The sequence below is a fragment of the Rhipicephalus sanguineus genome, chromosome 6 (genome assembly GCF_013339695.2).
Source record: "Rhipicephalus sanguineus isolate Rsan-2018 chromosome 6, BIME_Rsan_1.4, whole genome shotgun sequence".
In the NCBI taxonomy this organism is placed as follows: domain Eukaryota; kingdom Metazoa; phylum Arthropoda; class Arachnida; order Ixodida; family Ixodidae; genus Rhipicephalus; species Rhipicephalus sanguineus.
The window spans coordinates 29,792,713-29,815,575 of NC_051181.1; the positions used below are offsets into that span (position 1 = coordinate 29,792,713).

The window sequence follows — 22,863 nt, forward strand, 5'->3', positions numbered from 1 at the left end:
CTTGTCAGAACTTGAGCGGGCGCTACTGCTTCGAAGCAAGGTTGGCGAGGCTTTGTCTGCTGTTCCTTACAACGACATGCCATGTCATTCCCTCCTCTCATTCTGAGAAGGGAATCTGTGGAGCGGCAAGGGCGGTGAAACACTGTCGCCCCTACGCGGGTTGGTCTGTAAGCAGCCTGACGAATTGCAAGGTCATTCAACGCAGAGGATTACTTGCACCGCTTCAACAACAATCAAGAGCCTACCGCACGTGCGGAAAGAGGCAGCTCGCAAACGCATAGACAAAAAAAAAAAGAAAAATTGACAGGGTATCTGTGTGCTTCGCTACAAATATCGTCGAAAGACGATAGTCTTCTGCCTCCCGTACTACATGAGTCCTCCTCCTCTATGAAGAATCGTTCCATCTGGCTCGTATCATCTTATTTTTAGCGCAGCCCAAGAAACACTAGGGTCTTTATAATTACGTATCTACGTATATTCTAGTAAAGGAACACACCAACTAATACTTACGTATTGATGTTGCGCCTCAGATATGCGTAATATATGCTTTTTGATCGACAATGTTCACAAGTATGAACGCCGCTATTAATTGAAGATGGCTGGGCGTTCAGCATGTGGTTAAACTTTGGCCGGGTAGCTGAATCCTGTGACAGACAGGCAGACAGACAGAAAGACCGACAGGCAGGCCAATACTTCTCCATTCAAGTATCCCAAAAAGACTATTGTCCTTAAAAAAATCACGGCATATCCACGGAGTGAATGATGATGAGTGGGCGAAGCTGCGGAGCTTCATCGGTACCGTGAATCTTCCGTGAATTCTGCCCAGTACATCATCACCGACGTGAGATCGGGCGCGTTTATACTAAAGGTTCTATGAGTTATGACGACTTGCAGCTCACTTTAATTTTACACGTACGCTGTGAATTTTCATTGTTTAGAAAACCATTGCTTTAGAAAACATCTGGCGTCTTTCGTTAAGCAGCTGGCGTCTTTTCGTTTTGCTTTAGAAACAACTGGCGTTCTTTCGTTTTGCTTTTAGAAAACATCTGGCGTCTTTCGTTGGTTTATTTCATCAATCAACGGCGTTTTGAACAAAATTTTTATTGTTTAATCACGCACAGGAGAAATCTCACCAGGCACTACCTTGGAGGTAAACAATGGCTGCTAATGGGAATGAGAGACAGAAGAAGTCGGCTTTTAGCTAACACTTACACTTCTACTAATGTTTCCTACTGGAACATGCCAATGGCTGCTAATGGGGAATGAGAGACAGAAGAATTCGGCTTTTAGTTAACGCGGACGCTGCGAATTTTTTATTGTTCAACAACGCACAGGAAAAATCTCCCACCGGCACCACCTTGGAGGTCAAGATCTGGTACTAGCATTACGACTGGTTACGCACTACTACGACTACGAGGGACGAACGGGTGCCGCCTTAAGGAGCTTTGCCCCTAAAAGAGGGAGAAGCGTTTCGTATGGACATCCGCCCGGCGCAGGCAAAAAAACCAGAGATGAAATGGCAGCCAGCGCCCCTGTCGTGCTTTGTTGGTGGAGTGCTCTTTTTTGTTGCGACGGCGTCTATTTGGAGTTCACTGAAAAAAGCACAAAAAAGAATAACGAAACGCAATAGTAATCTCAACTTTGATGCCACGCCACGATCACTTCTAAGTTCTAACGTTACGTTTATCCAATCATAAGCTGGCACGCATCGTCGTCATTTCCGCCCGCAACAGTTCTGGCGAGAGGCACACGCGCTGATGCGGTCAGTAGCGATGTAGCGAATTTATCGCGTGATTAAAATAGTACTAAATTATCGATATCGGTGCTTAGACGCATGCTAAAATTATCCTCAGTCATCAGCCTACGCAACCCGCCAGTAAAAAATGGGGGGTTGAATAGTGTTGGAGGTAGTGATGCAGAACTATCGATGGTACGATACTATCGATAGCTGAGTCACTATCGACCTATCGATGGTAAAACATAGTATCGATAGTGCTATCGATAGTAAAAAATTCGACGGTACTATCGATAGTGTAAGATCAACAGCACGAACTCGCTGCAGAATAAACTTGCTTCCCCGCGCGCGTGGTATATAGAGGAGATGGAGGACCAGGCTGAAGGTCAAGAAAGTTCACATGCTTGTGTTCTTTAACTGAGTGCTTTGCTGACACATGATCATAAAGTCAAACTTTTCAGCTGTAGCGGAAACTAAGGCTTCAAATTTATATTGCAATTTATTTCAAAATAAAGAAAATATAATGAATTAAGTTTGTGATTGTAAGGAGTAACCGGTTGCTTGTGGTTGTGAATTTATTGATGGACATATTCTGCCATTTTCACTGCGGAAATAATTCATTTCTTTCGCCAAGGATTGCCCATAAGCGAAGCCAATAGTAGGCTATCGCAAATGTTTTGGCAACATGGCCGGCCCGCAACCACATCATTATTCACACCACTATCAATAGCATTGTCACGTGGTTGTGACGGTGAAGAATGCTGCAGGAAGAGTGGGGAAATACGGAGCTCTTTATTTGGGCGAACTTGTGCCCAGAAAATCAAAACTCAAATTGTAAGCGCTACACGCTGCGCACTGATAGCGGCGAGAACATTCGTCGGCCGTCGAGTAATCTGATCATCCCTGGAACACGTCGTCTTTTATACATCAGTCATCGCATCTTCCAGCGTTATCGCTGGTGCTCGCGTAAGCTCTCGAACAAACTTCACTATTCGCCTCCGGCGCGTATTCTTAACGGAATGATCTCAAACAATCGTGAAGCTTCTCAATCATTACGGCGCGGTCTGCGTCAAACGTCGCTAACAATCTTTGTAGATGAAACCCACATACATCAAAACACAGCAATAAAAACGCGTAGGAGTAATATCGCTAGTAATATTAACCATGGTACTACCGATTGCACTATCGATAGTTTGTCGATAGTAGTACCATAGTCCCTCAACTTTTACTGGTCACGAAACTTCCCCGTCACTCTATGGGAGAGCTTTGTGTGCCGCCAACTTTCACCGCGGGGCGGCGCCACCATTGTTAGGGGGGCACCCGCGGCGTCGAAGCAGTCGGCGAGGCGACGGCGTGGTGCGTTTGCTTTTTTGTGTCGTGCTGTATCGCGTCTGTGCGGTGCTTTCTGTGCGTCTTATCGTATTCAAACGTGACGAATACTTAGCGGCAACGTGACGAACGATGCAGAAGACGTCCTGCGTGCCGCACAGTCGCTCCGGCGAACAAGGCGCTCGTCAAGGCCAGCGCGGCGACGGCGTGCTGTGTTCGCTTTGTTTGCGTCGTTTTATCGCGTGTGTGCGGTGCTGTGTGTGCCTGTGACCATTTTCGTATGCGACAAATAGTTAGCGGCAGCTTCACGAACGATGACGAAGACATGCTGTGTGCCGCACTGTCGCTCCGGCTATAGGAACCGCTGAAAAAGTATCGTTGTTTGTGTTCCCCAGCGGCCCCGAAAGCCGCGAGCAGTGGAGGCGGGCGATACCACGTAAAGAAACGGGCGCATTCTCGTTGAGTTCACCAAACGTTCGAGCATGCGAAAAACATTTCTATAACGAGGACATTATTCGCGAAGACGAATGCGTTATAGAAGAGGTTGCCGCGCGAAAGAGTGAAGCTGAGGGCCGGCGCTTTTCCTCGATTATTTGAATGTCTCCCGGCTTACTTGGCCAAAAAGAAGCCGGCACCTCGGCAGTTGCCTTACAGGCGGCCGGTTAAGCGTCATTGGGAGTCTTCGGAGGATTCCAGTGGGGAAAATGCTGTGCAGAGGATCCGCGTGGACGTCTCCGACGAATTGGATGCAGTAAATCATGGTAAATATCGCAGTTTTACGCGGCTTGCTCTTCCGTGTTCTTCGGCACGCTGATTATAACGCAAGTTGAGCAAACGTGATGGATTTCGTAAACCTTTGTGTTTTTTCCCATTGTTCTGCAGAAAGTATGCCGACGGTAAACACGGCTGAGGACAAAGCTTGCAAAAGAGAGGAGGCTGTGTGCAGCGCTTCGGAACAGTTGTTTGTGTTCTTCACTGTTTTTCACTGTTTAAGTTCTTCACTGTTTGCCTTCAGTTTCTGCCTTCAAAATAAAATGATTATAGCCAGCAATTTACTGTTTGTTATGAATATATAGAATAGATGAATCCCACTGGCTTTCACCTTTTAATAAGGTGCTAAAAGGATTGAATATTTCCTATAGATCAAACAGCTGCTCAAGACCCTTGTTCAACTTTCGTCCAAGTGAAAGAAGCTGCTGTAGAGCATGGCTGGGAAAATACATTATACAATCGCTTGGCACTTCGCAGAGTGCAAGGGTCCTTAGCCATTTTGCAAGAAAGAAAAAAAAAGAAACTACGCCATGTGGCTCTGCAATGTGCCTGTAAATCTAAGTACACGTGTTTTTGCGCCTCATCTCCCTGGTAGGGGAGCGCTTCAACAAGCATGTTTAGCAGCACACCTTAGCTGCTTAGCCACCGAGGCTGGTAAAAGAGCCTTATCAGAGTTTTCGCTCGTATTATTACAATATTGCTGTGATATTCACTTCAGAGTTTTGTACGTGCAGTCTGCCCGAGACAGAGCTTAGCGACGCATGGGCCGTCTACAATTTTTTTCTCTAACGTGGTATTTCGTACGCCGAGCGTCGGTGGCGCACGGAAATGTACCAGTAACGTTTAACTCGGTCATGTATATTCAGAAGAATTTAAGCTAAGTCTTTTTTCAAAGCATGGATAATTCGCCGGGAGAAAGTATCATCGCGTAAGTTGCGCGCGTCAGTACGTTTTTTGGTGAAGAGACGGGATTCACGCCCGTCGTACGTACGGCTGTGTTGGTCGCGGTTCTTCCGCTGACGTCGGCTACAGCCTCGCGTAAAAAAAAAAAGCGTCAAAAAGGCATGACCGAGCAGTCTTTGCTAAATCAGCGTGCAGGGCGTGGCTGCACGCCGATTTCGCCGCGATCGAAAGGAATAGAACACTGCCGCAACCGAACAGACATTTATGGCCGCTACGCGCAGTTACGAGTACGCTGCCTATACGCGATGGGTGATCAGTATATTAAAAGCCACGGAGATATGTCCGTGAAGCCACCAGAGCGAGTCGCCGCCACGGAAACCTCTTGACGCACCAAAAAGCTGTTTAAGCGGCCGCGATGAAAGCCCCCTTGTCTGCACTAACGCCCCTGGCGGGAGACTATGTCCCTATACCAAACTTGGCCCGAAGTTTCGTGACCATAAAAAAGTATTGAGGGACTATGGTAGTACTATCGATTGTTTGTCTACACTATCGATAGTTTAAAAAATACTATCGATACTATCGATAGTCAATTTACCGACAGTTCAGCATCACTAGTTGGAGGGCACCTTTAACAAAGATGAGAAAATCCGATGCTCCTCAACAAGCGCTGCCAACTTTTGTATTGAAGGCTTTAGGGGCGAAGCTCCTTATGCCGTGGGTCTGTCCATCCTCCGTTTAGTTGTAGCGTTGTAGTAGCCACCTCTAGCTCGTGAGAAGCGCGCGTTCTGGTATGCAGTAGAAGAAGAAGGCGGCGTTGACGAGTGAGACTCTCGTGCGTGTTCGCCTGTGTGGCGTTCTTTCTAATTTACTACGTCTCGTGTTTTCAACGACACCCGAAGACAACATTTCAGAAGTAACGCGCCATGAGGCTCCCTCTGTAGCTCGGAGTCGCCAGATGGAAGACAAGGCTGCGGAACGGAGGGCATGGAAGGCGGCGGCAGCGCGCGCTCGCAGACAGAATCCTGAGGTGAGAGCCCGTGAGGCCGAAGCTGCACGTCGACGCCGCGAAGCAGATTCCGCCGTTCGAGCCCGTGAAGCCGAAGCTGCTCGACAAGCTGCATGGCTGCGGGGCGAAGACCCCGCCGTTCGAGCCCGCGAGGCCGAAGCTGCTCGACAAGCTGCACGGCTGCGGCGCGAAGACCCCGCCGTTCGAGCCCGCGAGGCCGAAGCTGCATGGCTGCGGCGCGAATCGGATCTTCAAAATGTGAAGGACCGTGAAGCGGCGAGAAAGCGCGCGTACCGGCAGGCAGAGCCCGAGGCTGTGCGAGCACGTGAAGTGGCTGCAAAACGCATCAGGCGGGCTCTGCCCGAAGGCGCCGACGCGCGCTTCCAGCGGGACTTCCTTGATAACAGTTTCGGCCATAGTTGCGGTTTGTGCAACAGATTTTGGTTCTCAAACAATCTGATCACAATATCTTCCATCAAGAAGGACCACGCTCGCGCCAATGCCATCGCCGTGCTGCAGCGCGAGTTAGCTTCGCCCCACTCATCATCATTCACCACGTGGATATGCTGGGATTTTTTTATCTAGAGCTACAATTCGATATGTTCATTAAGCACTGTTTCTTAACTACCGGGCACGGCGGATTGTAAGAAAATAACATGACGTGCTCTACATGGCTCAGAACAATACTGCGCCAATTGGAGACGCGCAGCGCGTATGTTTTTGTTTTTTAAATACTTAGCCTAATTTAGCTAAAAGACCCTATACATGCATGCCCTATCGTTCCACCAAAGATACTAGACATTAAGTGCGCCTCCGCTTCCCCGTGTTGTCATTCATTTGCTCCACGGAAGACAGCAACAGTTATGTGTAGTAGTGTAATGTGTTCGGAAAGTTCTACAATATTTCTCGCTTTCGCGGTGCAGATCGAAAAAAAAAAAACAAATCGGGATTGTATTTTCCGATCCTTAGCGGCTTTTCCTGTTTCTTTGACCTCTCATTTAACGAAAGCCTATATTTCCTAAGAACTAGCAGTGGCTATACACACTGCTTTGCAGTTTAGCACGCACCTGCCAAGTGTATGTCAGTGTTGCCGATTTAATTGTCATGTTAGTATCTTACAACAAATGGGGATTATGCGCATACACGACGCACTTTTTGCCCACGATGAAGAAGTTTCACATATGCGGGTGATGGAAAAGGGGAGGAAGCAGAAAAGAGTTGCGCCCATATCGCAACGTCTATCAACCGTCAGTGTCCCTCTTGCCTACTACATGTGACTGCGCGTGGCTTTTTTAGCGTTGCTTACACCAAAAAATAAGTCTATTTTTCTTCACACCTTTACTTTTTTACTGAAAGCTACATATACATACCCAGACTTTACTAAATGATATTTTGACCGATGCTGTCAAAGTCTCTTGCTTATTTCAAAAGCTCGACAGTTGCTGCTTCCATCTGCATTGTGTCCTAGTGCTTCTAAATCTGATCTTGCCCCCTCTTCAAATTTCCAGCCACATTGAAGCTGACACTGCCCGCCGAGTCACTTTAACGTTCGTATTTATCGTTATTATTGCGATAGCAATTATATGGACACTCTCGGCTGATTTTTGCCGTCGCCACCATGTCCCGAATATGTATATGTATGTATATATATATTGCCACGCGCTTAAAATGCCAGCGAGAAAGAGGCAGACGAAGACGCAGTAGCTCTCGCGCCGTGATGTTAGGAGGCCCTTGCGGTTCTGGAACCATGTACGAGCACCATCCAGAAGACTGAAGTAGACATTCCTGAGTTTCGCGTCTTCGTCCCACCCATTGAAATCCGCTACGTGCTCGAACTCAGCCAGCTAGTCTTCCACGTCTTCAAAAAGACCACCACGGAAGGGACTCGGCACGCGCGGTTTTTGCAGTGTGTAGTAAGCGGGTGCACCTGCAGCTGCAGCTGCAGCAGCAGGGATGGCAGCAGGGGTGAACGCAGTAGTATCCTCCATACCTGTCGACGTTGAAGTTGTACAGCGGGGCACAATCTCTGGGGCCAGTCCCCGAATTCTCTGGCTAGCACGGTGTACTGGCGTGAGTTCCGGTTTCTGGTTCGCGTTCCTGCTACTGGAAGGGGTCTGTTGCATAGGTGAGATTACCCAGCACCTCCACCAATAAAATATCACGTTTAATACAAAGGCGACGTGCACAAGGCGGCGATACAAGGCCCCAAGTCCCGAACGGGGTCGGCACAGCACAGCCAAAACAAAGGCACTGGCGCGAGAGCTACTGCGTCTTCGTCTGCCTCTTTCTCGCTGGCATATTAAGCGCGTGGCAATATAAAAAAGGCACAAAGACAAATAAAACAGAAGAAAAACAATCCGAAGCACCCGACCGGGGCTTCGAACCATCAACCCTTCGCTCCCCAGCCCGCTGCACTAGACAACTCTACTATTCCCCATGCGTGCGCTTGCGAAATACCGGCAAGCTATTTATATACACCATTTACCGCTGGTAGTAAGCAAATCTCGGAGGAGCTTGAGCGTGTTTTCTATGACGTTCCTAATTTTCTTTCAATTTGAAAACTGCCCTTGAGACGCGCACGGCAAAGTGGCCCTTTTGTGTACCCACTCGTGATGCGCAAGGAAGAAAAAATAACTAAGAACACTGGGCATACCTTGCATCGAATTGTCCAAGTATCCAATTAACATAGCAGCTTGTGCTCAAGACAAGAGAGATGTTGAAGCCCTAACAGAAATGAGCGAGTTTTAGGCGCGAAGCTCCTTATAGCATCACCTGGTCGGCCGTCGCTCCGTCCGTCGCTCCGTCCGGCGTTCCCCCGCCGTCGCGTCTCCCGTACAATTCAATAGATGGCGCTCTCCCATAGAGATGCATGCAAACTGCAGTTGGGTGACGATATAGTAGATGGCGCTGTTCCTTAGAGATGTGTGCAATATGGCGTTTGGGTGGGTGCTTGCTAGATGGCGTTATAGGTGCCGCTGCTCTCAGATTGGCTGCAGCGCCCGCTATCTCTCATTCTCCTTGATCGTCGCCGTACGTGGAGGAGTGCGCTTGCCGGATCGTGCTGCTTGGCGGACCATGGACGACGAGGAGCGCCGGGTGAGGAAGGCCGCTGCGTCTCGTGCTCGTCGGCAGGATCCCGAAGTTCGAGCTCTAGAGGCTGCCGCCTGGCGCCGCGCGCGCTTGGCGGCGGCTTCGCGGGCGCGCACTAAGGTCACTCTAACGGGAAAAGTACCGCGTTCCTTTTCTCTTCGCCGCCGCGCCCTTTCGGCGGCTTCGCCACTTAAATGGTCCAGCTCGCTCGCCTCGCTAGTGTCTCCCGGCCGCAGACGCACGGCGCTTTGGAGGGCGATTGTTTTTATAGGCTCAGGAAAGCGTGTAGGAACATTACGTCATCCCGTATTGTTTTGAGACTTCATCGAAAGCCAATCGAGGCATCGAAGAATGCGCGGGTGATGCGCTGTTGGGTGCAGCAACCGGCGGGAAACGGGCAAGGCCCTCTTTGCCATTCCCAGTGGGAAAAAGGATGCCAAGCGACGGGCTGTGTGGTTGCACAGAATAAGGCGGGAAAATTTTGTTCCCACGACTGATACCCGCCTTTGTGAGGTAAGCGCTTTATTGAGAATTCGCGAATGTTTCGGGGAATGTTTGCGCCTACCGTGCACTAGTGCAGCTTGTTTCGCGTGGTTGTCGCAGGAGGTTCATGTACAATAACAATGCCGGGCGGCTCTTTATTATGTTTGGCGTAAAATTGACGCCTTTGGGCTCACATATAATGATCAGCGCGCCATGAAAACTGACTGCTACAAATTGGTACTGCCTGACGTGACATTATGGCGAGCACAAATAACAGGTGGTAGCATGAAAATAATGGCTGATACTCTCGCGGTCGGTTCGCTTGCTTGATATGCACCAAAATCGGTATTGCGTGACGTGACTGTATGACGAACATAAATAATAACTTATTGTTGGGCGAGTTGGTGAGTACTTAACATCGTGGTTTAGCGCTAAAAAAGACACACATGTGAGAGACAGGACAGGCGCTACTAACAACTGGTTTATTGCAAGGGTTGCAGTGGAATAAATAGCACACTGGTGCGCAGACGTGACGAGCGCGTAACAAGGCGTCACCACTTATCAGGCTACAGGCATGTGGCATCAAAAAATCACAGCATAGTGATTGATGATGAGTGGATGATGATGCGTGGGCGGAGTGAATGATGATGAGTGGGCGTGAATGATGACGAGTGGGCGATGATGCGGAGGTTCATCGGTAAACCGTGAATCTTCCGTGAATTCTGCCCAGTACATCATCACCGACGTGAGATCGGGTGCGTTTATACTAAAGTTTCAATGAGTTATGACGACTTGCAGCTCACTTTAATTTTACATATACGCTGTGAATTTTCATTTTTTAGAAAACATCTGACGTCTTTCGTTAAGCAGCTGGAGTCTTTTCGTTTTGCTTTAGAAACATCTGGCGTTCTTTCGTTTTGCTTTTAGAAAACATCTGGCGTCTTTCGTTGGTTTATTTCATCAATCAACGGTGTTTTGAACAAAATTTTTACTGTTTATTCACGCACAGGAGAAATCTCACCAGGCACTACCTTGGAGGTAAACAATGGCTGCTAATGGGAATGAGAGACAGAAGAAGTCGGCTTTTAGCTAACACTTACACTTCTACTTCTACTAACGTTTCCTACTGGAACATGCCAATGGCTGCTAATGGGGAATGAGAGACAGAAGAATTCGGCTTTTAGTTGACGCGCACGCTGCGAATTTTTTATTGTTCAACAACGCACAGGAAAAATCTCCCACCGGCACCACCTTGGAGGTCAAGATCTGGTACTAGCGTTACGACTGGTTACGCGCTACTACCACTACGAGGGACGAACGGGTGCCACCTTAAGGAGCTTCGCCCCTAAAAACCTAATCTCGTTTCTATACAAGCAGATAGACGTATCGCTAACACAGTACCTTTTTTTATATGATACGCCTCCCAAAGTTCACGGGCTGATTTGTTACAGCTTCTTCCTACAATCTTGGCTTCTCGAAATATCGGCTCACACATGCATTTTCGGCAGTGGGACGAAACATAAATACCCTGTGGTAACATGAAAATAATGGTATGCATGTCATGTAAAGCCTGATTCACATGCCATGCTCATGATGCTCTCGCGGCCGGTTCGCTTGCTTGATATGCACCAAAATCGGTATTGCGTGACGTGACTGTATGACGAACATAAATACCCTGCGGTAACATGAAAATAATGGTACGCATGTCATGTAAGGCAGGATCTACATGCCATGCTCATGATGCTCTCGCGGCCGGTTCGCTTTTCTTGATATGCACCAAAATCGGTATTGCGTGACGTGACTGTAATGCGAACGTTAATAACAGGTGGTAACACGAAAATAATGGCACGCATGTCATGTATGGCATGATTTACATGCCATGCCCATGATGCTCTCGCGGCCGGTTCGCTTGTTTGATATGCACCAAAATCGGTATTGCGTGACGCGACTGTATGACCAACATAAGTACCGTCATGATTTTCACGTTACCACTTGTCATTCGTGTTCGTCATACAGTCACCTCACGCTATACCAATTTGGGTGCATTTCAAGCTAGCAAACCACCCGCCATCGCAGCATGAGTGTGGCAAGTAAGTCATGCCGTACATGACATGGAAGTCATGATTTTCATGTTACCACCTATCACTAACGTTAGTCATACAGAAATAGCTCGTCATAAAAATTTTGGTATATATGCATTTCATTAAACGACCGCGAGCGCCCCGAAACCATGTCATGTAAATCATGTTTTACATGGCATGTCTGTCATTATTTGCACGTTATAACCAGTCACTTATGTTCGTCATACACTTTTGTCACGCCATACTAATTTTGTTGTGTGTCAAGCTATCGAAGCGGTCGCGAGCGGACCATGAGCGTGGCATGTAAATCATGCCGTACATGGCATACATGTCATTATTTTCATGTTATCACCTTAATTTAAATTTGTCATACAGTCATGTTATGTCACACCAAATTTGGTGTACATCCCATTAACGAAGCGGCCAGGACAGCACAACGTCGGGGGCGGATAGATAGATAGATAGATAGATAGATAGATAGATAGATAGATAGATAGATAGATAGATAGATAGATAGATAGATACGTACAAAGTCACAGAAATTTGCTAAGAAATGCTTCGCATTTATTAAGTGCAGACAGCCGAGCGCGTAAATTCCGCGCTTCGCATTTAATAAGTGCAGACAGCCGAGCGCGTAAATGCCGCGCTTCGTATTTAATAAGTGCAGACAGCCGAGCGCGTAAATGCCGCGCAGTTCGCATTTCTTTATCGCGTTAGTACGCCTGCGTGCGCATGTAGGCAAGTGAAAACTGCCGCTATTTCTTTCCTAATCTGTTAGAGAACAACGGTATGCTTCATTCGGGGCTGCAAAAGCGCACGCAATGCGTAAAACTTTCGTTACTCCACGTGAAATCAACACCGCACCGCCGCAGCTTCGGCCGCGCTGGACCAAATATGGCGGCGCGCAAGACGGTCGCTGTGCTGTAATTTTTTTACAGCGAAAGCTGTTATGAGATCATTTCACCGGCCGTTTTTGGCGCCGTAGTTGTCCGCCGCCGCCGCCGCCGCCGCCGCCGTTGCCGCCGCCGCCGCCGGTGTCCGTAACCAGTATCGCTCGAAATAAGAAAAAAAAACTAAATAAGAAAAAAATTCCAGGATGGAACGAGGTTCCAACCTGGGCCCTCCGCGTGGGAGCCCAGTATTCAACCTCTGAGCCGTGCCGGTACTTGAAACTGCTTTGCAAAAAGGTCCTATACAGGCTTCATGTCGGGAAGGAACCACATTAGCATATGCAGTATAGCGTTGTAGAAGAGTAAAATAAGCACCAAGCGTCGCACAACGCGAATTCTGTAACCAGGCGTCACACAATGCGACTTGCGCAACGAGTAGGTTGTGAAATGCTTCCAACCCAATACAAAGGGCTCTGCCATAATTCTTCGTCGTCATCAGGCACAGCATCAACAAAGTGCGCATAATGCCTTACATGCGTTTAGCGGGTACCACGGCTCTCCGTAAAATGACGAAAAATGGCACAGTGCCTGCTGCCCTACTTCTCAAAAATTACAATTATTCAGAGCGTAGTGGGTTCCTCGCAGGTGCACTTGTATTGGTTGCCAAGGAAGCCCATAAGCGCATGATCCATTTCCTCGGGTATGGTATGGTATGGAAAAACTTTATTTAGGTCCGTCGGGGCGTGAACTAGCACGTAGCGGGCCGCTCCCACGTCGGGACAGATAGGCCTAACCTGTCCGCCACGTCGTGGGCCCGTTGGACTGCCCATAGCTGCGTCCTGAAATCCGTACTGCGTAGCGCAGCATCCCACTTTGACGATGTAACGTTTTGAACCCGTAACGCAGGGCACCGCCAGAGCATATGATCTAAGCTGGCAAAGTCTGAGCAAAGCGCGCACGTGTTTGACGTCTGAATTTCTGGGTAAATTTTGTGCAAGAGTGCGGGACTGGGATATGCCCCGACCTGCAGGAGTCTGAGCGTCAATGCCTGAGGCCTGTTCAGTTTACTGTGCGGTGGCGGATACTTTCGCCTCCTCAGATAAAAGTTCTTGCAAAGTTCATTGTACGTCGTTGGGGGATCTTTGTTGTCAACAACCTCATCGTCATGCCGTTCAGTAGCTACGCGGTCGACGACTCCTCGCGCAGCTCTATGGGCCTTCTCGTTGAGGTTGGACGGAGCGCCCTTGATCTGTCCCATGTGAGCTGGGAACCAGACGATTGTGTGTTGTTGTACCTCCTTATTTCGCAGGATCCGCAAGGCTGATTCTGAGATGGTGCCCCTACCGAATGCTCGAACTGCTGATCTCGAGTCACTGTATATTGTTGTTCTCCCGTCGTCTAGCAGGGCCAAGGCTATTGCGACCTGTTCGGCAACCTCAGCCGTTGTGGTCCGGACCGACGAGGAGTTTGTAATAATGCCATCTTGATCAACAGTGACTGCAACGAATGCTTTTCCGTTTGGGTACCGTGCAGCGTCAACGAAACAGCAACTCCGGGCATGTGCATGGGCACTCTCCAGGAGGGCTTTAGCCCTAGCCCGTCGTCTGCCTACATTGTATTCAGGGTGAACATTCCGAGGTATGGGTGCCACGGTAATACGCTCTCTTTGTTCTCGAGGAACGCTGCAGTAGCGGGTATCGATTTCTGTCGGGTGAACTCCAAGCTCTTTCAGGATGTTTCTCCCGGCACTGGTGGTAGAAAGTCTCGTGAACTGCGCCCTCTCTTGTGACTCAGCTATCTCTTCCAGCGTGTTGTGCACGCCGAGGTGAAGCAGCCTCTCCGAGCACGTATACATGGGAAGCCCGAGGGCTCTCTTCACCGCTTTTCTTATCAACGTGTTCAATTTGTCCCGCTCCGACCTCTGCCAGTTGTGCATTGCCGCTACGTAGGTGACGTGACACATCACGAAAGCATGCACCAACCTGATGAGGTTGTCCTCGCATAGTCCTTGCTGCCGGTTAGCAACCCTTCTTATCAACCTCAGGGCGTTGTCTGTTTTCCTTGTAAGCTTCAGTACAGTCTGGTTATTTGAACCGTTTGACTCAATCATCATACCCAGAACGCGGAGGGTGTCCACCCTGGGAATGATACCACCCTCACTTGTCCTTAGAGTGATGTCGATGTCCTCTACAGGCCTCCAACCTTTCGGTTTGGGGCCCCTGCGCTTGGGGCTGTAAAGTAGCAGCTCTGATTTCCGCGGTGAGCATCGGAGTCCAGTAGGTCTGAGGTAGCTTTCTGTGACCTCGATGGCATCTTGAAGCGCAGTTTCCAAATGGCCATCGCTGCCCCCGGTGCACCATATGGTGACGTCGTCTGCATATATAGTATGATTAATGCCGTCGACCTCCGAGAGTTTTTTGGACAGACCAATCATGGCGAGGTTAAAGAGGGTCGGGGATATGACCGACCCCTGTGGCGTACCTTTAGAACCAAGTTTAACGGAGTCTGAAACGAGGTCTCCCACTTTGAGGGTGGCTTCTCTGCCCGCCAAAAAGGATCTCGTGTAGTCATAAAAGTTCTTGCCCAGACCAAGGCTCGAGATCGTTCCCAAAACATAGGAGTGTAGGATGTTGTCGAAAGCCTTCTCCAAGTCAAGGCCAAGAATGGCTCTCGTGTCCCTCGTGTTGCGATCAATGATCTGATTCTTGATTAGCTTCATGGCATCTTGAGTAGAAAGCCCAGGTCTCAGTAAAATTGCAATGATTTATAGCGTAGTGGGTTCCTCGCAAGTGCACTTGCATTGGTTCTCTCTCCCGTCTCTCTGCCACGTCAACGTATGTTATACAGCATGACGGGAGAGGGAAATAGTGAGCGGGCGTCACCCAATGAAAAACATAACTGGTGGGCCGTTTAAAGCTTCCAACCCATTACAAAGAGCTGAGCCATAATTCTTCATCGTCATCAGTTGTCGCGTCAACAAAGTGCACATAATGCCTTACAGACGTGTAGCTGGTGCTTCGCTTCTCCGCAGAATGACGAATAATGGCTTAGTAGGTGCTTCCCAACTTCACAAAAATTGTGATTTATGGCGTAGTGGATATCTTCCAGCTTTCGCTGTGACTGTGCTGCGGTTTCAGCGCAGGCCTGGCGTTTTTTCTAATGTTGGCGACTACGTGCCTCTGGTTCGTCGCAGTAGTTTCACTAACGCGCTGGTGTTCGCACGTTTAAAACTAGCAAATTCAATAACTCGGTCTACGGTCCCTGAAAAGGAAGTCGCTAATTTTATTTGTAGAATTGGAGACAATGTCGCTGCTGGGATAGATGGGCTGAGCGCCGTCCTTAAGCATGTAGCTTCAATCATAGCCCGTCCGCTGACATTTTTAATTAATCAAATGCTACAAACCGGTATATTTCCCTCAGATCTGAAAGCGGCACGTGTAATCTCCGTGTACAAAGGTGGAGCTGTTAATGAGATATCGAACTACCCGTCGGTATCCGCTCTGCCTCCATAGTTAATGAGAATGTCATCAATGCACGGCTCGTTAACTTTTTAACTAAATACCCCGTAGTGAATGATTCACAATATGGCTTCCAGAAAGAGAAATCTACCGAAATGGCTTTACTGCTAATAAAAAATGAGATTCTCAGCTACATGGAAAATAAACTTTTTACTGTCGGCTTATTTATCAATTTAAGGAAAGCGTTTGATTGCGTGAACCACAGTATTCTACCCTCTCAACTGCATGATTATGGTATACGTGGCATCGCCCTTGATCTCGTGAAAAGCTATCTCTGTAAGAGGAAGCAGTGTGTGAAGGTCGGTGACTCGGCGTCTCCAACTACTATAGTAAAATTTGGAGTGCCTCAGGGGTCAATTCTAGGGCCTTTGTTGTTTATACTCTATGTCAAGATTTATGTGATGTGCCCGATTCACTGAAACTGGTGATGTATGCTGACGACAAAAACATAAAAAATTACATGAACAATGGCTGGACTTTAACAGATTAGCTCTAAATGTTAAGAAGACAAAATATAATACATTTATACCATTCAACAAGAAATATGACGCTGAACTCGTTCCTAATTTTCAAGGAATGGTCTTTCAGCGTGTTTCATCAGAAAAGTTTCTGGGTGTTTGGTTCGAAAATACAATGTCTTAGAACACGCATGTCAACAAGCTGACGATTGAATTTGGCAAAGCAGTCGGATATCTCTACAAACTGAGAGAATTAGTCCCTCCACGTCTAAAGAGTGTTATATATTATGCAAATTTTTATTCACGTCTTTGATATTGTACCTTAGTCTGGGGTACAACAACTACTACTAACTATAATAAACTAGAACAGCTGCAAAAGAAGGTGTTAGGAATCTGAGAATTTCAGTGGACACCCAAGCCTACTACCCACTGCTCCCCTATTCAATAAACATAATATACTAAAACTTTCCAAGCCTACATGACTATAAACTGTCTCTTTATATGTATAAAAACAAGCTTGGAAAAGACGAAGAACACACCCGTCTTGACTACAGCATACGTAACAGGCAAATACCCGTACCACATATATACTCGCACAAACTACGGTAGAGCCAGACTTGAATATTACATACCAGCACTTTACAACCCCTTAAATTGAATAATTATTTTAGTGCCCCATTCCGTGTGTTCAAATCAGATGTGCAGGATTATTTGATGAAGCCATCGATATATTTCTTTGCGCAAAAGAAAATATTATATTAACACGACAGTGTTTTATGCCGGGGTCCACCAAGACTTCAGTGACGTATTTCCATCACGGAAATGACGTCCAAAAAGTTTACACGATCAGATGACAAAGGAAAAAAAAGTTGCGTCAACGGGCATCAAACCCACGACCGCTCGGCCCGCAACAATAGATGTCGGGCACGCTATCCACTGCACCACGGTGACAGACTCGCGAGGCGTTACAAACGCGCCTTTTATATCTACCACTGTCCCGGTCGGCGGGGCGGTGTTGCCCTCTTGAAGCGGTAAAGTAATTCGTGATTACTGTGGCCTCCGCGATTAACACCTGCAACGCGTTACACGTCCGTCTCATTCGGCGCGTTTTCAATAGAAGTTCAATTTTGTCAATGCCTTAACACACCGCGAGGTGGCCATCTTTTCCCAAGCGCCGTAAAAGCGTCGGCCTCGCTTATAGCATCACGCTATTCCAAAGCAAAAATAGCTCTGGGACGTGCGCCTGCCTCACCTGTCTGTTACACGGCGTTCCCCGCTCACGCGCTCACCCCGAGAAAAATCACAGCATATCCACGGAGTGAATGATGATGAGTGGGCGAAGCTGCGGAGGTTCATCGGTAAACCGTGAATCTTCCGTGAATTCTGCCCAGTACATCATCACCGACGTGAGATCGGGCGCGTTTATACTGAAGGTTCGATGAGTTATGACGACTTGCAGCTCAGTTTAATTTTACATGTACGCTGTGAATTTTCGTTGTTTAAAAAACCATTGCTTTAGAAAACATCTGGCGTCTTTCGTTAAGCAGCTGGCGTCTTTTCGTTTTGCTTTAGAAACATCTGGCGTTCTTTCGTTTTGCTTTTAGAAAACATCTGGCGTCTTTCGTTCGTTTATTTCATCAATCAACGGCGTTTTGAACAAAATTTTGATTGTTTAATCACGCACAGGAGAAAACTCACCAGGCACTACATTGGAGGTAAACAATGGCTGCTAATGGGAATGAGAGACAGAAGAAGTCGGCTTTTACCTAACACTTACACTTCTACTTCTACTAACGTTTCCTACTGGGACATGCCAATGGCTGCTAATGGGGAATGAGAGAGAGAAGAATCGGCTTTTAGTTAACGTGCACGCTGCGAATTTTTTATTGTTCAACAACGCACAGGAAAAATCTCCCACCGGCACCACCGTGGAGGTCAAGATCTGGTACTAGCGTTACGACTGGTTACGCACTACGACTACGACAACTACGAGGGACGAATGGGTGCCGCTTTAAGGAGCTTCGCCCCTAAAATTGCTGCCGGGGGGCGGCACGACGCGCTTTGCGTTTCCCTCTAGTCCGGGCGTGGTGTTAATCACATTTTAACATGCCGCGGGATGGCGACGAAGTTCTGCGCCCAATATGCGATGCTCTTCTGGCTATCACACCTCGTTCTCCGATTGCGCTTTCAACGTTAACTACTACAGCTACCACAAGGTTTTGTGTAATCGTTTAACATGCACGTTAGTCGTCGGCATGGAGATGAACAACCAATCATCAAAGTGGGTGCATCCACGTTAAATGGTGCTATAGCTGCCAGACATCAATATACATTGTGCAAACTCTCTTATATCAATGTACAGTACACATTCAGTTATTTCTGTAAGGGCATGCTTTACTTTCGTGTTATTCCGATTCCTATGACGGAGGGATCAACCACCTTTTATGTTCTATGCGTTATACGGAAAGAGTGTTCTGATGCTCATTGTGTACATATATAGTGATTTGTATATTTTTGTTTGGGGCAGCGCTAAGGAACACACGGACAAAGACACATAGTAGACGCCACAGCGCCCGTGACGTCTACTATGTGTCTTTGTCCGTTTGTTCCTTAGCGCTGCCCCAAACAAGTTCGACGATGAACCAGCTCGCCCAAACCAAAGTTTTGCTTGTATATTTTGTTTGTATTATACTATTTGTTGTGCATACAAGTGTACATCTGTCTGAAATCCACTGCATGTGCTGGCCTATGTAGGCCCCCAGGTCTGTCAAGCTGTTTTGCACAGCTTTTAGGGGCGAAGCTCCTTAAAGCGGCACCCGTTCGTCCCTCGTAGTGCGTAACCAGTCGTAACGCTAGTACCAGATCTTGACCTCTAAGGTGGTGCCAGTGGGAGATTTCTCCCGTGCGTTGTTGAACAATAAAAAATTCGCAGCGTGCGCGTTAACTAAAAGCCGAATTCTTCTGTCTCTCATTCCCCATTAGCAGCCATTGGCATGTTCCAGTAGGAAACGTTAGTAGAAGTAGAAGTGTAAGTGTTAGCTAAAAGCCGACTTCTTCTGTATCTCATTCCCATTAGCAGCCATTGTTTACCTCCAAGGTAGTGCCTGGTGAGATTTCTCCTGTGCGTGATTAAACAATAAAAATTTCGTTCAAAACGCCGTTGATTGATGAAATAAACCAACGAAAGACGCCAGATGTTTTCTAAAAGCAAAACGAAAAGACGCCAGATGTTTCTAAAGCAAAACGAAAAGACGCCAGCTGCTTAACGAAAGACGCCAAATGTTTTCTAAAGCAATGGTTTTCTAAACAATGAAAATTCACAGCGTACATGCAAAATTAAAGTGAGCTGCAAGTCGTCATAACTCCCATCGAACCTTTAGTATAAACGCGCCCGATTTCACGTCGGTGATGATGTACTGGCAGAATTCACGGAAGATTCACGGTTTACCGATGAACCTCCGCAGCTTCGCCCAGTCATCATCATTCACTCCGTGGATATGCTGTGATTTTTTTTACCTGGGGGACCCCCAACAAGTGTGTTGGAAATAAACTGGATTCTGATTCTGATCAGACGCTCCCGTAAAGCAGGAGACGCAGGGGGCCACTCCATTCCCCGCAGTTTAAAAGAAAAAGAAATATCTAAGGGCGTCTGATTATCCATGCTAGACACTTGCAGACGCAACGCTTCTACTTTTCTTTAAATTTGAAAACTGCCCTTGTGATTCGCACGACAATGTGGCCCTTTTCTGTACCCACTAGTGATGTGGAAGGAAAAAAAAGTGACAGTTTTGCCGTAACGGCGAAGCAATGAATGCGATAGCAATAAATTGGAATGTAACGCGAAGAACGGAAAGCAGCTCGAATTTGCCAGCGCGTCGCTCGAGCCCAAAGGACGCAAGAAAAGAACGCACACAGGACGAGCGCGAACTATCATGCGTCACAGCTCGACTCTGGAAGCGCGCTGCTCAAACACAAAGTAGGACGCACGAAATGCACTAATAGGTACAAACAGGACGAGCGCGAACTAACTGTCCCAGTTGTTACTTATTTCTGTTTCAACAGCGCACTCATTTCGCAAACACGGCCGCTGCAGCGCGCGAAGCGACCTTCGTACTCTCTTGACTTCAGCGCGGACATCGCGGGGAAATCACAAGACATACAACCCCCCGCTCCCCGCCCACTCCCCCCGCCAGCCACCCCCTTCTTTCCTCGAGATAAGCGCTCCAAGGCGACCACGCCCTGTAGGTCGAAGAGCAACCGCGTTCGCAAGAACGGGGCAGCGATCTTTAGAGCGCGCCACGCGTGCACATCGCGCCATCTATGCGGTAACTACGACAGCATGCTGATGTAAGGGGTGTATATAAATAGCTCGCCGTTAGCAGGCTGTAAGACGGTGCTGTTGATGGCCTAACCGTCTAACGCCGCGCGGTGGATTGGCTTTGATTATATATATATATATATATATATATATATATATATATATATATATATATATATACAGACATATGCATATACGGTGCATGACGGCGGCGACGGCAAAAATCAGCCGAGACTGTCGATATAATTGCTATCTCAATAAACCCAAGAACACCGGGGATAGCTTAGGCATAGCTTACATCAGACGCTCCCGCGTGGCAGGAAACGCAGGGGGTCACTCCACGCGCCGCAGTATAAAAGAAAAAGAAATATCTAAGAGCATCTGATTCTCCATTGTCGACACTTGCAGACGCAACGCTCAAGCACAAAGACGTAACAACTGCGACAGTAGTTTGTTCACACTTGCCCTGTGCCAGTGCTGGGCAGTATCGAAGATACATGTATCTTAGATACTATCTTAGATACTCTATGGGTATCTTGTATCTGTATCCCGATACTTCTCGAAAGACGAGTATCTGCATCTGTATTTCCGATACATTCCATAATGTATCGTGTATCTTAAGATACAAGATACTTCTATCGCAACACAACCGTGCGAAACAATAATCGCTGGCCAAGCTCCGCTTCTGAAGCTGGTACCGGTGCCACTAAGCCATCTGATTAAGCCTTAGGGCAGTGGCGCAATTTTTTTTCTTCTAGTGTACCCCAGTGAGGGCAGAAGATGAGGAAGTCAAGCGCGCGGACGTCTACGCCCATCCCACGTACCTTTTGTCTGCTCAATTTCTTTTCTTTTTAGTTGTGCCAATGCCGCGACACCTGCTCTTAACCACTGTCCTGCGCCACGTCTATCGCGCAAATTCTTATATTGCTACAGTGTCGTTATACATACTGAAGATTCTCTTGCGTCTTGCGTCTTGCTCCGTAACGAAATGTAATGCGTGCAAGAATGGGGTTCCTTTGCGCCGCGTGGATTTTACATATCAGCGATTTGAATGACATCGTGGATGTAAATTTGACTTGCATGCCATGAAATTACTTATATGCAAATGAGAATCCAACAACGTTGGCACCACTGGTACTGATGCTAGGTCTAAAAGAGCAAGCGTTTACCTAACTATCTTGGCATACCCTATTTTTCACTTCTTGCTACATTTATTCAAACAATTTATGAAATCATAATTTTATTATTAGTACAAGTGCTTTGTTAGCTGTCATTTTACATCCCTTACATTACCTAAGTCTCTGCACTGTTTTTCCGGTCTGGTCACCGCAGTATGTCTTTTGCAACGCGCTCGCAAAATAAGATCTCTGCTTTATTCTTCTGTCTACTTTATTTCCACTACTGTTCACACATTTACACGTTGCCAAGGCGATTTTGCAAACAAATATATAATTATGTGGACGTACCTTGAGTAAACAGTACAAAATATTCTGCTTGCCGCTGAGGAAAATAACGAAATTGAGTTTGCATTATATAAATGGAAATCATTAGGAGGCATCTTAAAGATCTTAGGAAGGGGATTCGAGAAACATTGTTTTACTGAATGCTCCGGTTTACTCATGACTGTCCCAACGAGCCGTTTCAGGCAATTTTTCATAGGCACTGAATTTTCTATTGTCTCAACAGGTAATTTGACAATACTTCACGCGCATAGCTATTAAGGGCGCCGTCTGTATTGTATTTCTGTACTCATTCAATGTGAATGTTTGATACACAACCACCTCTCTATTTTACTTATATTTGTTTTCCTGTTCTAGGCCTTCTTAAATATTTTTCGTATTACTAATCGCCACCTAATGGGAGCTATAAGCGGCAATAGCGCGAATAGCGGTGGTGTCCTGCGAAGCTTTGTGGAACTATACAAAACGTCTGAGACGTTTCTGTGTTGCACATGTTCCCTCGTTGAAGAAGAATTGCTAAAAAGATTGCACGTTAGTGAGTATCTCAACAAAGAATCCTTTACGCCAGCAGATAAGTAGAATATGACAATTCATTGCAGTTTTACGTCATCTACGTATACACCAGGGGTCTCAAACTGAGCTTACAGTCAGCGGGCCGTAGTCGCGAAATTTAGTTGCAAGGGCCGGGATAGTGAAAATGGTGGGAGAGTGTTTGAACAAAATGACGTTTGAAGGGAAGCCTTTCCCATATCTCATATATAGGTCACTTCTGAAGAGGATTTGGAGTCAGGATTCGAGAAACATCGATAGCGATGTAGAGA

The 22,863-nt window shown here is 47.3% G+C and overlaps 1 long non-coding RNA gene across 1 annotated transcript; it reads left to right on the plus strand.

Moving 5' to 3' along the window:
• The first annotated feature begins 2,964 nt into the window (after positions 1 to 2,964).
• LOC119395670 (uncharacterized) lies at positions 2,965 to 4,115 on the plus strand. The gene is made up of 2 exons (XR_005184289.2): positions 2,965 to 3,825; positions 3,947 to 4,115. It is a non-coding gene; the product is annotated as an uncharacterized LOC119395670 (long non-coding RNA).
• Positions 4,116 to 22,863: the final 18,748 nt, after the last annotated feature.